Genomic DNA, 12,796 nt, shown 5'->3' on the forward strand with positions numbered 1-12,796 from the left:
GAACATGTCGTGCCATCGGGACCATGGCTGCACGGGGCGACACGTTGTCGGGAGGAACGGATCCGTTGGGGCGATGCCGGCGAAAGCCATCTGGGGGGCGTGGCTGGTTATCCCCCGGGAATTATATCAGACGAGGTTCAAACACTTGTCGCCATTGTAGTGAAAGAGTAATGTCACTCGCATTCACGGGTAGCGCTTGCATAATCGCCGTTTTAATAGACGTTCCAAAAATATATACACGCACAAGGACACAGTGTTGCCAACCTAAACACTGAAACCGAAACTTCAGGAACTATGTACAGAATACAACACCCATGCTTGTTCCTTGTATTTAAAGGTAGTAATTTTCTTCAAATTCGAAATAGTTGTATTTACTCGAATCTAGGCCGGCCCCGATTCTAAGGCGACCCCCGAAATTCGCAAGGCCAGAAAAAAAACTTAAATCATGCTACTTGAATCTATACTCTAATCTAAGCTGACCCCCCACTTTTGCACATCGTTTTTTCAAAAAAAAAACATCGGCTTAGATTCGAATAATCACGGTATGTGATAATACTAGTTTGTGTAATGAGAGATATACTTCAGTAGAACGTTGTACGTTATGTTGGTTTAAGGTTTGCTTTATTGAAGTTAGGCCTTCTGGGATCGGAATATTCGTGTATAACCAATTCATGTAAGACTGAATGGCCACCGCGCAGACAAAAAGCACAATTTACCAAAAGCAGTAGCCAGCCACTTCAATAATCAAGACCACAATTTAGATCAGGCCAAACTTTACATTTTACAAATTTCTGGTCACGTGAGAGGAAATACATGGAATCGTATTTGATACACCAATTTCACTCCCTACACCCATCAGGAATAAATCTAGCACGTGGTATTTCGGAATCACTAAAAGGCATAGCATGATTGCTATAATATTAGGAGACGTAACGTACGCTTAGCCTTCAAATTACCTTGACCAATCTGCTATTCGCAAAATGCAAGCACTACTAGCCTCCATAATACACTAACAATGTTGCTTATTTAAAAATCTTGCAACCTCATAGATATATATATATATATATATATATATATATATATATTAATGAGAACTAACAGACAATACTACAGATAACACCCCCTGTACTTTCCTTGGCGTTATTGTCTGTTAGTTCTCATTAATATTGTGTCTAACAAAGATAAACGAGCCCTTGAAAAATCATCTGCTTTCCTTCATTCATAGCGAGGGTCTCGTCCTGGCAGACTTAATGCCTTCAGGTAGTATGCGAGGGATTATTGGTCAGCTGCCAGCTCGTAAAAAGATCACGTGCTACGTGACGCCAACAGGCAAAAAAAGTGTTCCACACTCGCCGCCATGGCTGCGATTGGCGCTGACTAACACTCCTAGGTTTAAATCAACATATATACCCCAGAAAGTGGACGGGAGGATGACCGCCGCCGTAGCTCAGTGGTAGAGCATCGGACGCGTTATTCGAAGGTCGCAGGTTCGGTCCCTGCCGGCGGCAAGTCATCTTTTCGTCCACTTTACTTTCTTCACATTTATATTCTAAATACTACAGATAACACCCCCTGTACTTTCCTTGGCGTTATTGTCTGTTAGTTCTCATTAATATTGTGTCTAACAAAGATAAACGAGCCCTTGAAAAATCACCTGCTTTCCTTCATTCATAGCGAGGGTCTCGTCCTGGCAGACTTAATGCCTTCAGGTAGTATGCGAGGGATTATTGGTCAGCTGCCAGCTCGTAAAAAGATCACGTGCTACGTGACGCCAACAGGCAAAAAAAGTGTTCCACACTCGCCGCCATGGCTGCGATTGGCGCTGACTAACACTCCTAGGTTTAAATCAACATATATACCCCAGAAAGTGGACGGGAGGATGACCGCCGCCGTAGCTCAGTGGTAGAGCATCGGACGCGTTATTCGAAGGTCGCAGGTTCGGTCCCTGCCGGCGGCAAGTCACCTTTTCGTCCACTTTACTTTCTTCACATTTATATTCTAAATACTACAAATAACACCCCCTGTTCTTTCCTTGGCGTTATTGTCTGTTAGTTCTCATTAATATTGTGTCTAACAAAGATAAACGAGCCCTTGAAAAATCATCTGCTTTCCTTCATATATATATATATATATATATATATATATATATATATATATATACGCAGTGAAAGAGACACGCGTACGAAGTGATTTATTGATGTTTCGGCCGTGGGTCCGGCCTTCATCAGAATACAATGCATGGCATGAGTGCAGTTTATATACATGTGCATATCAGAAAGATAAAGATATGAAACTGACATGAAAGGCGATATATTGGCTAAAAAATGCATGTCACTCGCTTTGAAGTGCACCTGATACATGTGTAAAAAGATTGCATTTAGCGAGCACGTAGTTTATAAGTACGAAATATGAAACGCATAACATGGCATAGAGCACGACCGGTAATAGCAAGATGCAAACAGAAACAAATATTTAAAGATAACCAGAGAAAGAGCTATACGCAAAACGCTGTCGAATAGGTGCTGCGTAACAAACCGATACAAACGATATACTGAGCAACTCGCAGTAACTAGACAAGGTGATACAGATTACACAGATAGGCAACTCAGTCTTCCTACGTTTTCATTTAGACCAGACGCGACGGTATCAAACTTATAGATGAGGAATGATTCACGGGCTTATCTATCATAATTTGTGCGGAAATTAGATTCGAGTAATGTGACTTGTAGATTTTCAAAAGAAGTTTCAAAAAAGAAAAAAAAGAAAAGGGGGGAAGGGGGCCGGGGGGCCGGGGGGAACACTCGGAATAAGGCGCGGTCAAATTCTTGGGGACGCGAGGACTGTGAACAATGCGGGGCAAGCGCGGTCGTAGAAGCGCACAAAGGGGAAAGGCAACACTGGTGCGACGATTCTAGAAAACGAGAACTACTTAAGAGTATAATATGTATACATACAATGTACACTTATATATATATATATATATATATATATATATATATATATATATATATGTATATATATATATATAATATATAATATATATATATATATATATATATATATATATATATATATATATATATATATATATATATATATATATATATATATATATTCCCCCCCTTTCTTTTTTTTTCTTTTTTCTTCTCCTTACTGGACTGCCGCCCAACTACTGAGGACATCGATGATACTGATGTATAAGTATGCCAAGGACTTCACCCGTTAAGCACGTCTTTTTCAGACACCCCTCTCCATATCACTTAAAATCGACATCTCCGCTTTTAAAAGTACGCCGCCCGCTTCCCCGTCTGTAGTTGGCTTGCCCACCGTCTTCTGCAGTCCTTTGAGATGGCTAGACACGCCGCCCTTCTGCCGCCTTTTTAAGTTGCCTTCATGCTCCGCTCTTTTCTTCGTTGTGCCTTTGGCGGCTCTGGCTTTGTTGGACCGCCCCCCCCCCCGCTCCCCCCGCACCCCCTTTTTTTCCTTTCCTTTTTTATCTCCCCTTACCTCTGAGATGAGAGGCCGGAGCGCCGTTGCACACTTTCTTGAAATGATGTAGCAAGGGTTAGACTCCTCTGCTTTCTAGATTTTTTTCTTTCCAGGCAGCAATTACCAACAGCGACACGCGCCACCGCTAGACATGACGTCAACACTAACCCCTTAAAACTAACTCGCCAAGGATGACAAGGCGCCTTTGACAAAGATAGGTCCTCCTATCGAAACGTCCGCCAGCCTGTCTGAGGCACTTTCTCCTGTTCGTTCAACGTGTCCCACAGCTATGCAGCGAGGTATTCGCTCCACAGATGTGTAGCCACAAAACAAAACATTATGAGCCGGAAGCAACGCGAAATGTCGACGCATTCTGAATGCACCTTTTTTTTCTGTTTGCGCCTACAGATCAAGTTCAGCGCTGTGGAAGACAAGTGGCTTATGGAGCGCCGCGCGCTTCCAGACGCCGTTAACACGGATCACTACTCCACGTTACTGTTCTGGTATGGTATCAGGGAACCCCATGACACTGCACTGGCTTCGAAACTTGTTGGATACGAAAAAGAACGTAAGAGACCTGAAGTTGTTTACTACTGTGCCTGCGCAGCAGTGCAGACAGGGGACAGCACCATATGTACAATTTTCTCTCTCTCTCTCTCTATATATATATATATATACATACAAGATTAGCATACACATACTGAAAGAAATAATGCGCGTTTTATACACTTCTGGGTGTACGTCTTGTGCAGACGGCCCTGTAGCACATTATGCCAACGCCGCCATAAACTGCTCTCGGGCATCCATACTTCCCATTGGGCCCGCCAAGCAAGCTCACATTGTAACACAGTTGCATTACTCGTCGCCCTGGCATCAATGCGAAAAGGCTTTCGAGCACTCCCGAACCACTGACATACATCTTGCATCTTGCCGCTGCCTGTGTCGAGTGTCAGCTGCAAGGGTGGCTACGTGCTTTGCGGCGAAGTGGCAATAAAAAGAAATGCAGGGCGCGTTCGCAGGGCCACATCCAAAAATTATTTTCTTCCTTAGAATAAAAAAATGATTTGCTTAGACTTTCTTCATTACTTAACGATGAAGTCTTCTATCACACTCCGCATGACGAGGATTCTTAATTGGAACGCATCAGTATGAAACATACGCATATTTCTCTAATTTCACAATTGTTTTCGGGAAGATTTCAAGTCTGTTTTGCTTCTGAACATTTTTTCACTAAAATACACTTTCCTGAAAATGATACTATTATTAAGATTGGTTAGGGAGAACTCGAGATAGCTCAAGAAAGAATCACGAAGTTTGAATATTTTTGTAGTTTTGGGAAATACGTAGCTGGTAGTGAAACACAAAATATTTCGGAATTAATAAATGAGCAACTAAACAGAACCTCTGTAATAGCGCAATCGTAGTTTCAAAGCTGAACGCACAAAAATATATTTTATGCACATTTTTCTATTAGGCACAGTTTAACAAATACAAGGAAAATTCGAGGGGCGCCACGATTGTCAAAATTCTCGTCATGCGGAGTATGATAGAAGACTTCATCGTTAAGTAATGAAGGAAGTCTAAGCAAATCATTTGTCACAATACTGCATGTGGAACAGGAAAAGGCGCTAATTTTATCAGCACAATCTGCGATGTGAGAGCGCCACATCTGGTACACTTGGTATGGAATGACCTATATACATATATGTGTGTGTGTGTGTGTGTGTGTGTGTGTGTGTGTGTGTGTGTGTGTGTGTGTGTGTGTGTGTGTGTGTGTGTGTGTGTGTGTGTGTGTGTGTGTGTTTGTCACAATTGTGTTCGCTGGCTGTGGTCGTCCGATCGCTTTTGATGCCATATTACCATCTTCTTACTTACTGCATGTAGCCATCGTTGTATCTAGGTCGTGTTCATTCATGTAAATGCATGTAAGAAAATACTTTAGTAAATCTCCAAGGTAGCGTGAAAAAAAGGAACAAAGAGAACTGGTAATTTTTGTTTCCACAAGCCCAGCTCCAAGTACAGCTGTAAAATTCCAGTCTCTTTCAATAAACGGTGTTTAGCTGGAATGACTCAGATCAGCTCTAAATTGAATAATACTGGCTATGAATATGTATGTCTTCTACAAAATTTCGCTGTTTAATCTTCTCCTCTCTTTCATTCTACAGTTGAAACAGCCAAGAGCCGCACAATTTATGAGAATGCCCCTCGTATTTACGTCGCCATTTTATATTTCTCTTCATACACAAAACCATACGTCAGTACAGGTGCGTGCAGGTTATATTTTCTATTGTGTTGCTTAAAAAATTGCCCACGAAACGTAATAATACTCCGTTTGTGTTACCCACAATGAATCGGAAATTACTGTGGCGGGAATTATAACATATTTCTAGCGCAGCAAGAGCGGCAGAATATTCCCGCTCCAGTTGTTTGCATTTGCTAACAGCAAGGCGCTTGTTTTTGACTCCTATATAGTGGCGTCAAAGAGGGGGTGTTTTCCAGAAAAAAAATGATTGCCTAATTCACAAGCCTGCCGAACTATTGAGGTCAGTTTGTGACTACATTGTGTCGTCCAGAGGTGCATTATTACCAATACGTGCTGTAGTAATTTTCTTTTTTACTGTCGTCTTGCGTACCGTCCTGACGTTGCGCAAGGGTGACGTGAAGTGGTACGTCAGTTTATAGCACTGCGGCCTTTCGTGCGCAATGATAAATATTTTTACAATGGAAATTAGAGGAATATCTGAACCATGCTTATAAGTTCCTAGAAACACAATATTGCTGCAGAAGATACAGACACGTGAAGGACGGTAGTATATGCAGCCGAAATTTCTAAATGCATTTGGAGTAACGCTTTAAAATTACAATCGCACTCGTAAAGTTAGTATTACATTACAATTAAAGATACGTTCGGCTGTTAGTGGCCCTGTCTTTGCATGGATATGAAATGACAGACTGATGGGCATAATTTATTTAACACATACATGTGATATAGCAACTGCACCGCGCAGCTGTGTGCGGTATCTACATCAGCAATGACCAAATTATTTGTTAGGCATGTTATTGAAATGAAATGTGAAGGGCAGAGCTGTACTGCGCAGCAGTGTGTGATATCTACATCAGCTAAGAATAAAACTTTTGTTAGACGTGCTATTTAAAAGACATGTGAAGGGCAGGTAAGGAGTAGAGTTAAACGAGTTTGATAAATGTTATTAAAGCGAATAATTTTCTGTCGGCTTTTGTTTTACAAAATTCATGCTATGTTAACAGTGGTAAAGCAATCTTAAGTTTAGCGTTGCCGCCCATGAAACCTCTTGGAAGCATTTTCGAGAGATCTAGACATAACATTGCATATTTGGTCTCTTCCACGTACAGGAGCGCTCGAAAGTTTCCAGGCCGCTTCCAACAGACTACATGGGCTAGCGGCCAGGGAACGTTTCACCGCTCTTGTACATTTATGAAGTCGAATCTACACACAATAAAATCCGCCATATCCTGCGGTGCAGGTGTACAGAGTTCTTTATTGTTTCCGTAGCTTACGGGTGTTCTGTACTAGTCGTAGTCCGCACCTAAGGCCATGAAAATTAAGTAATCATGCTTATTTTCTGCTTACATTTAACAGAAAGAGATACTTAGAATGCTCTAAATGTGTTTCTAATGGTCGTTGACGTGCAAGTCTTTTACGTTTACCAGAGAAATGGGTGCGCTACTTCACCACGTACACCAACAACACCTACAAGAGAGAGAGCTCCATTCTCATCCAACAAAACGTGCTCAACTTTTTAACGGATCTGTTAAAGGCAAGGCCCGTGGGTGTACAAGGGCTTCGATACATGGTCGCCTGGAGTGTGTACAAGCAACTGGTGAACTACACGGTGCCACGTTTGCTGCTTAGCAATAACACCCCAAGTGACGCTTGCTACGAGCACGCTGGAAAGGCAATGAGCTTGGCTATCACGAGCACCTACTTTCAGACAGGTGTGTTTACCTTTTTCGCACTCTACATTGTCACTGAGATAATTGTTGTACTAGACTGCGTGGAAGACTCCTCTGAGAAGCTCAGTACTTGCTGTTGGCTCTCAGTTCATTGTTGGCACTGACCCTACAAGTACGTTGACTTAGCGTGAATCAAAGAAAAAAGGAGAGGAAAGCAGCAAGGTTAGCGCTCACCTTGGTGCTACCCTCCTCTTCTTTCCGTTGTTTCATGCTAAGTGACCTATTTTTATGGACAGTGCCAATTCCTCGAAGGAACCTCATGCCAAAATTGATTACAATACCGGCGGTATAGCACGGATGCACCTTCGGCGTGTCCATTGCTTCCTTTACCAATGTAGCGAATTTCTTGAAAACGAAGGGATCTTGAGAATATCTATATATTATAATATTACTATACATATATATATATATAGGATATATAGTTATAATATATATATATATATATATATAGTATATATAGTATCATATATATGTGCATGCAACACAATGGTCTATCACATGACAAGCATGACTGCAATGCCATATATGTGGATCTCATATTTGTTCTGTCTTTTGAAGTGTTGGGAGAAAGAATCTCAACAGTAATTGATTGAATTTGACTAGTAATTAGTATAATACCGTTTTTACTGTTGTCTGCTGCTCTGTAAGTAGTTGAAACATGGATGATAACAAAGCAACTAGAGAAAAACGTTAAGGGCCACGCAGCGTGCGATGAAAGAAAAGTGATAGGAGAATGGATGAGGCATGAAACAGGGGAGCAGATATCCTAGTTGATATCAAGCGAAAGAAATTGACCTGGGCGGGCTACGTAGTGCGTAGGACAGACAAGCGGTGGACAGTAAGAGCGACAGAATGGTCACCAAGGGATGAGAAACGCAGTCGAGGAAGGCAGAGGGTTAAATGGAATGACGATATTGAGAAGTTCGCTGGGCTAAAATGTAATCAGCCCGAAAAGACAGAGTAAACTGGAGATCACTTGGAGAGGCCTTCGCCCTGCAGAGGACATAAACAGGCTTTCTATGATGATGACGATGATGCTAAGCTTGCAAGTGCGCTGGGATTGTGTGCTTATGCTTTTATCCCTCCTGTTGCCATTTTTATGGTGCCAAACTGCTCAGAGCAACCACGACTATTTGTCAGGTATTTTAGATTTTTAAGCCGGCTCTCTTCTCTTTAACAGAAAAAAATTACGGCGCTACCCACTAGTGGTGCGAAGGCTGGCAAACAGCTGACATGGTGGCCTTTCCCTCGCCTTCACCCTCACTTCTTTTTTCCATCCCACCCCCTTGCCTATGTTGTAGTATACATGGCTATGCTATGGCTTTGCCCTCTGCCGCTGTCTTTTCCCTCCTCCTCGCCATCACTTCTATTTCCCACGCCCTCACTATATTATACTATATTTTTTCTCTGTCTCTCTTTCTTTTAGTCTTTCATTATGCCTGTTCTGCCACCGTGCCTGTATAGCTGAGTGGTAACGACGCTCGCCTTCGGGCTTTGGGTACCACTTCGCGGAGCAAAGTTTTTGGTTAACGCTATCCTCCCTCCTCCTTCCCGGCTCGTTGCCTAAGCATTTCTCGTTTTACAAGGCTTTACTCTCTCCCACCCTAGGCTCCAACGTCCTTCTCCACCGCTCTCCAACACCCTTCTGTGCTCTGCTCTGTCCCTCTAATGTATTTTCTTTCTCCCGCACCTGCTGTACACGGTATTGGGGCTTGCCTAATTACTGTGTCACATACCTGCCTGAGTTTCAGCGCATGACTTGCATAAGAACGGCGGCTTTAACAGCTCCATACAAATAATAAAGTGCCGTTTTGGTCGTTCTGCACTGAGGTATCATTATACGCATGCGATCACACAGACAACTTCATATGCGTTGCCTAGCGTTGGCTGTAATTTTTGTTTTTGTGGTTTAGCGCAGGATAATATTGATCACTCATATCGACTCCTCTGTAAGGCTTACTTTCACTCCTCGAACAATTTACTAAAATTTTCATATACATTACTATGCACTGCCTCAATTGACCTGTTATTTCGCGTTGTACAGGATCACCAGAAATAGCTACATTGACTCTTCAGCACTTGATAATTTCTAGAAAATTCGTATTGCCGCGCCACGTATATTCCTCGATTGCCACATCCCAAGAAAAAAAGAAAGACAGTTGGGGGAGAAGAAAATGGAAAGCAGATTGGCGCAATATAAATAATATATTGCGTACAGTTTCTATTAAGATGTGCCCCGATCTTGTGATCGGCCCGATTTTTTTCCTCTGCAGTGGTTCGACCACTGATGGTGGAAGGGGTGAGAAGAATGGTGTCCAATATTCGCAATGCATTCCGCCAGACATTCGAGTCATCAAGTTGGGTCAGAGGAGAAGATCGAAACGTTTCCCTCCGAAAGCTAGCCAATCTAAGGGCTTTCGTGGGAAGTCCAGGGCGGCGTCTTGAAGCCTCCTTCGTGGAAGATCTTTACAGTGAGTACTTATTTCTTTTTAGAAAACCAACAGCTTTCACAGCGACCTTGGATTGGGACATTATTTGGGGGGTTATTAACGCAGCAGATCTAGTAAATTGAGTGACATAAAGTGTGTGCATATATATATATATATATATATATATATATATATATATATATATATATATATATATATATATATATATATATATATATATATATATATATATATATATATATACACTTTATGTCACGCAATTTACATTCGCAGTTGCAACGCGCGGTTCACGTACGTTGACATACCGGTACGATACCCAGTGCTTCGCCACTCGTCATGATTCACATTAGTGGAGATGCGGGAATTTCCTTTTTCGAACTATCGATTAACCCTTTAGATGTGTGTACGGGATGCGCGCTCAAATGTGTGTGCCCTTTGTTATGAGTAACCACTACGTGTTTGTTAGAGAACATCGGCGCGGTCTGGTCACGCCATCTCTCTGAGACGGCGGGAAAGCCGCAGCGCACCATCGCAACGCCTCCAAAAAATGGTGCGACCACACCACACCCGTCTCTCTGAAGTGGCGGCAACAAGAGTAGATTACGATAGCGTAATCGGACCACGGTCGTATCGCCTTCCCAAATCGCTAGCCTGACTTCGCTTCTCGGTGGAGACGTAAACCGCGCCGCAAGAAAAGCCAAAGTGCGGACGACCACCGGCCCATATACTTATTTGCATAAGGCTAAAATTTTCGCTCACGGATAACGCTGCTTTTTCTCTGACAACCAAAGATGCCGCAAGGCTAAAGCACTGAATGCTATAGCAAGGAATCGGAAAGTTGTAAGAAGAAAGGCTAGCAGCTCACTGCTTTAGCAAACGCGGCCGCTACAGCGGGCGAAGTGACCTTCGTGCATTCTTTGGCGTCAACGCAAACTTTAACGATGAGAGCACAACAGGTACAAAACCGTGAGCCATCTGTTGAACCCCCTCTAGATATAAGCGCTCGAGAACACGCGACCACGCCCTATCAGTCAGTGTACGGACGCCGTCCGGGTCCTATATTCATGCGGCGCGACGAAACACGGAAAGAAAGCAACGCTCTTTGAAGAGCACCATTTGGCCCTTTTAGCCATCCCGCGGTTGATAGGGGACAACCCTTTCCCGCGCTGAAACACCTCCGAGATGTGCATACCAATGAAGGCAAATGGTGTACAAAAATTGCTCGCCTTTGGCGTCCTGACGTATGTATGCGTTGTGGCCAAGTGGCTTTTAAGGCATCGCGCCGCGGAGCGAGGGGTTGCAAGCAAGTTCGAATCCTCTCTCGTGAGCTTCGGTAAAACTCTCTTCTAAACATTTTTTCTGTATATTACAGACACACACACACACACACATATATATATATATATATATATATATATATATATAGTTACGGTTGAACTATGCTTATTAACATGGCGAGGTTGATGTTCAGGCAATGATGGCGTCGTTAGGCTCAACCAACTCACGTATTCTTCCCCTTCTCGCTCGGCTCATCCCCGTTGCATTCCCCGGCTCCCAGACGAAGCCCGCTCGGTGAGTGCGAATCCCTGAGAATGTGTAGGTTGACGCTGCTTAAGACGGGCAACATGTATCAGCTGGGTTCGGCTTGACCGACAGCCAGTTGACGTCAAGCGTCCCACCACGTACGTGAAATCGCTCAAGCGATGAACAATGACGAATGCAGTATGAGACGATAATGCCGGCTGTCATACCAATCTTTCAATTGCTGCTGCGATGCCAAAGTACGAAGGCGAGCAATCCGCTGGGCTTCTTCGGCAAGACACAGCGTCCTCGCGACATAGTAGTCGCTATGAAAGTCAAACGGTAGTATCGTGTCGATGCAGCTTAGCGGTGGACGTGCATAAAGGAGGTAAAGTGGACTGTAATCGGTCGTCTCATGCGTTGCAGTATTGTAAGCATAATTGATGAAGGGGAGAACATCATCCCAGTCTCTGTGGTCGGACGATACGTACATAGCCAACATGTTAGTCAGAGTGTTCGTACGCTCTACAAGCCCATTCGTCTGAGGGTGATAAGGCGATGAATGGCGGCACTGCGTATTGCACAGACGAAGCAGTTCTTCTACGGTGTCCGCGACGAACTGACGGCCACAATCACTAATCGCACGGGGAGGACCATGCTGAATAAGGATAAATCGAAGCAAAAACATTGCAAAGCACGCAGCTGTCAAAGATGGTATGGCCGCCGTTTCTGCTAAATGGGTCAGATGGTCGACACATACTATCACCCATCGATTGTCGTTAGATGATCGTGAAAATGGGCCTGAAAGATCAAGGCCCGCTTGTTAAAATGGTAGACGAGGCGGTGACAGTGATTGGAGAACACCCGGCAGATATGTCAGAGGGCGCTTGTATCGTTGAGACTGTTCGCAATTTGCGACATAGTGCTTGACTGTGTCTCGCATTGTGTGCCAGTAAAAGCGCTCCTGTATCCGGTTCAAAGTTCTGATGAACGCCAGATGACCAGCCGTCGCATCGTCCTGCATGGCTTTCAGTATTTGCAGTCGCAGACTCTGTGGCACGACCACAAGGAATTGTGCGGCTTCAGGCGAATAATTCGTGTTGTAAAGCAGGTCGTCACGAACAAAAAGTGACCGGTGGCTCCAGGACGCGTTGCAGCGACGAGTAGTGGTTCCAAACGAATGTTATTTTTTGTTCTGTCTTGTAAGTCGTCGAGTCTGAGAATGTTAAAGAAATGGGGGTAAAGCAGTCGTCAAAACTGTCTTCGTCCACGCGGTTGTCGTCAGAGAAAAGCGGGAGAGACAGTCTGTATCGGCGCGGAGGCGTTCAGGCTTGTACGAGATG

Source organism: Rhipicephalus sanguineus, chromosome 4 (assembly GCF_013339695.2).
Source record: "Rhipicephalus sanguineus isolate Rsan-2018 chromosome 4, BIME_Rsan_1.4, whole genome shotgun sequence".
NCBI lineage: Eukaryota > Metazoa > Arthropoda > Arachnida > Ixodida > Ixodidae > Rhipicephalus > Rhipicephalus sanguineus.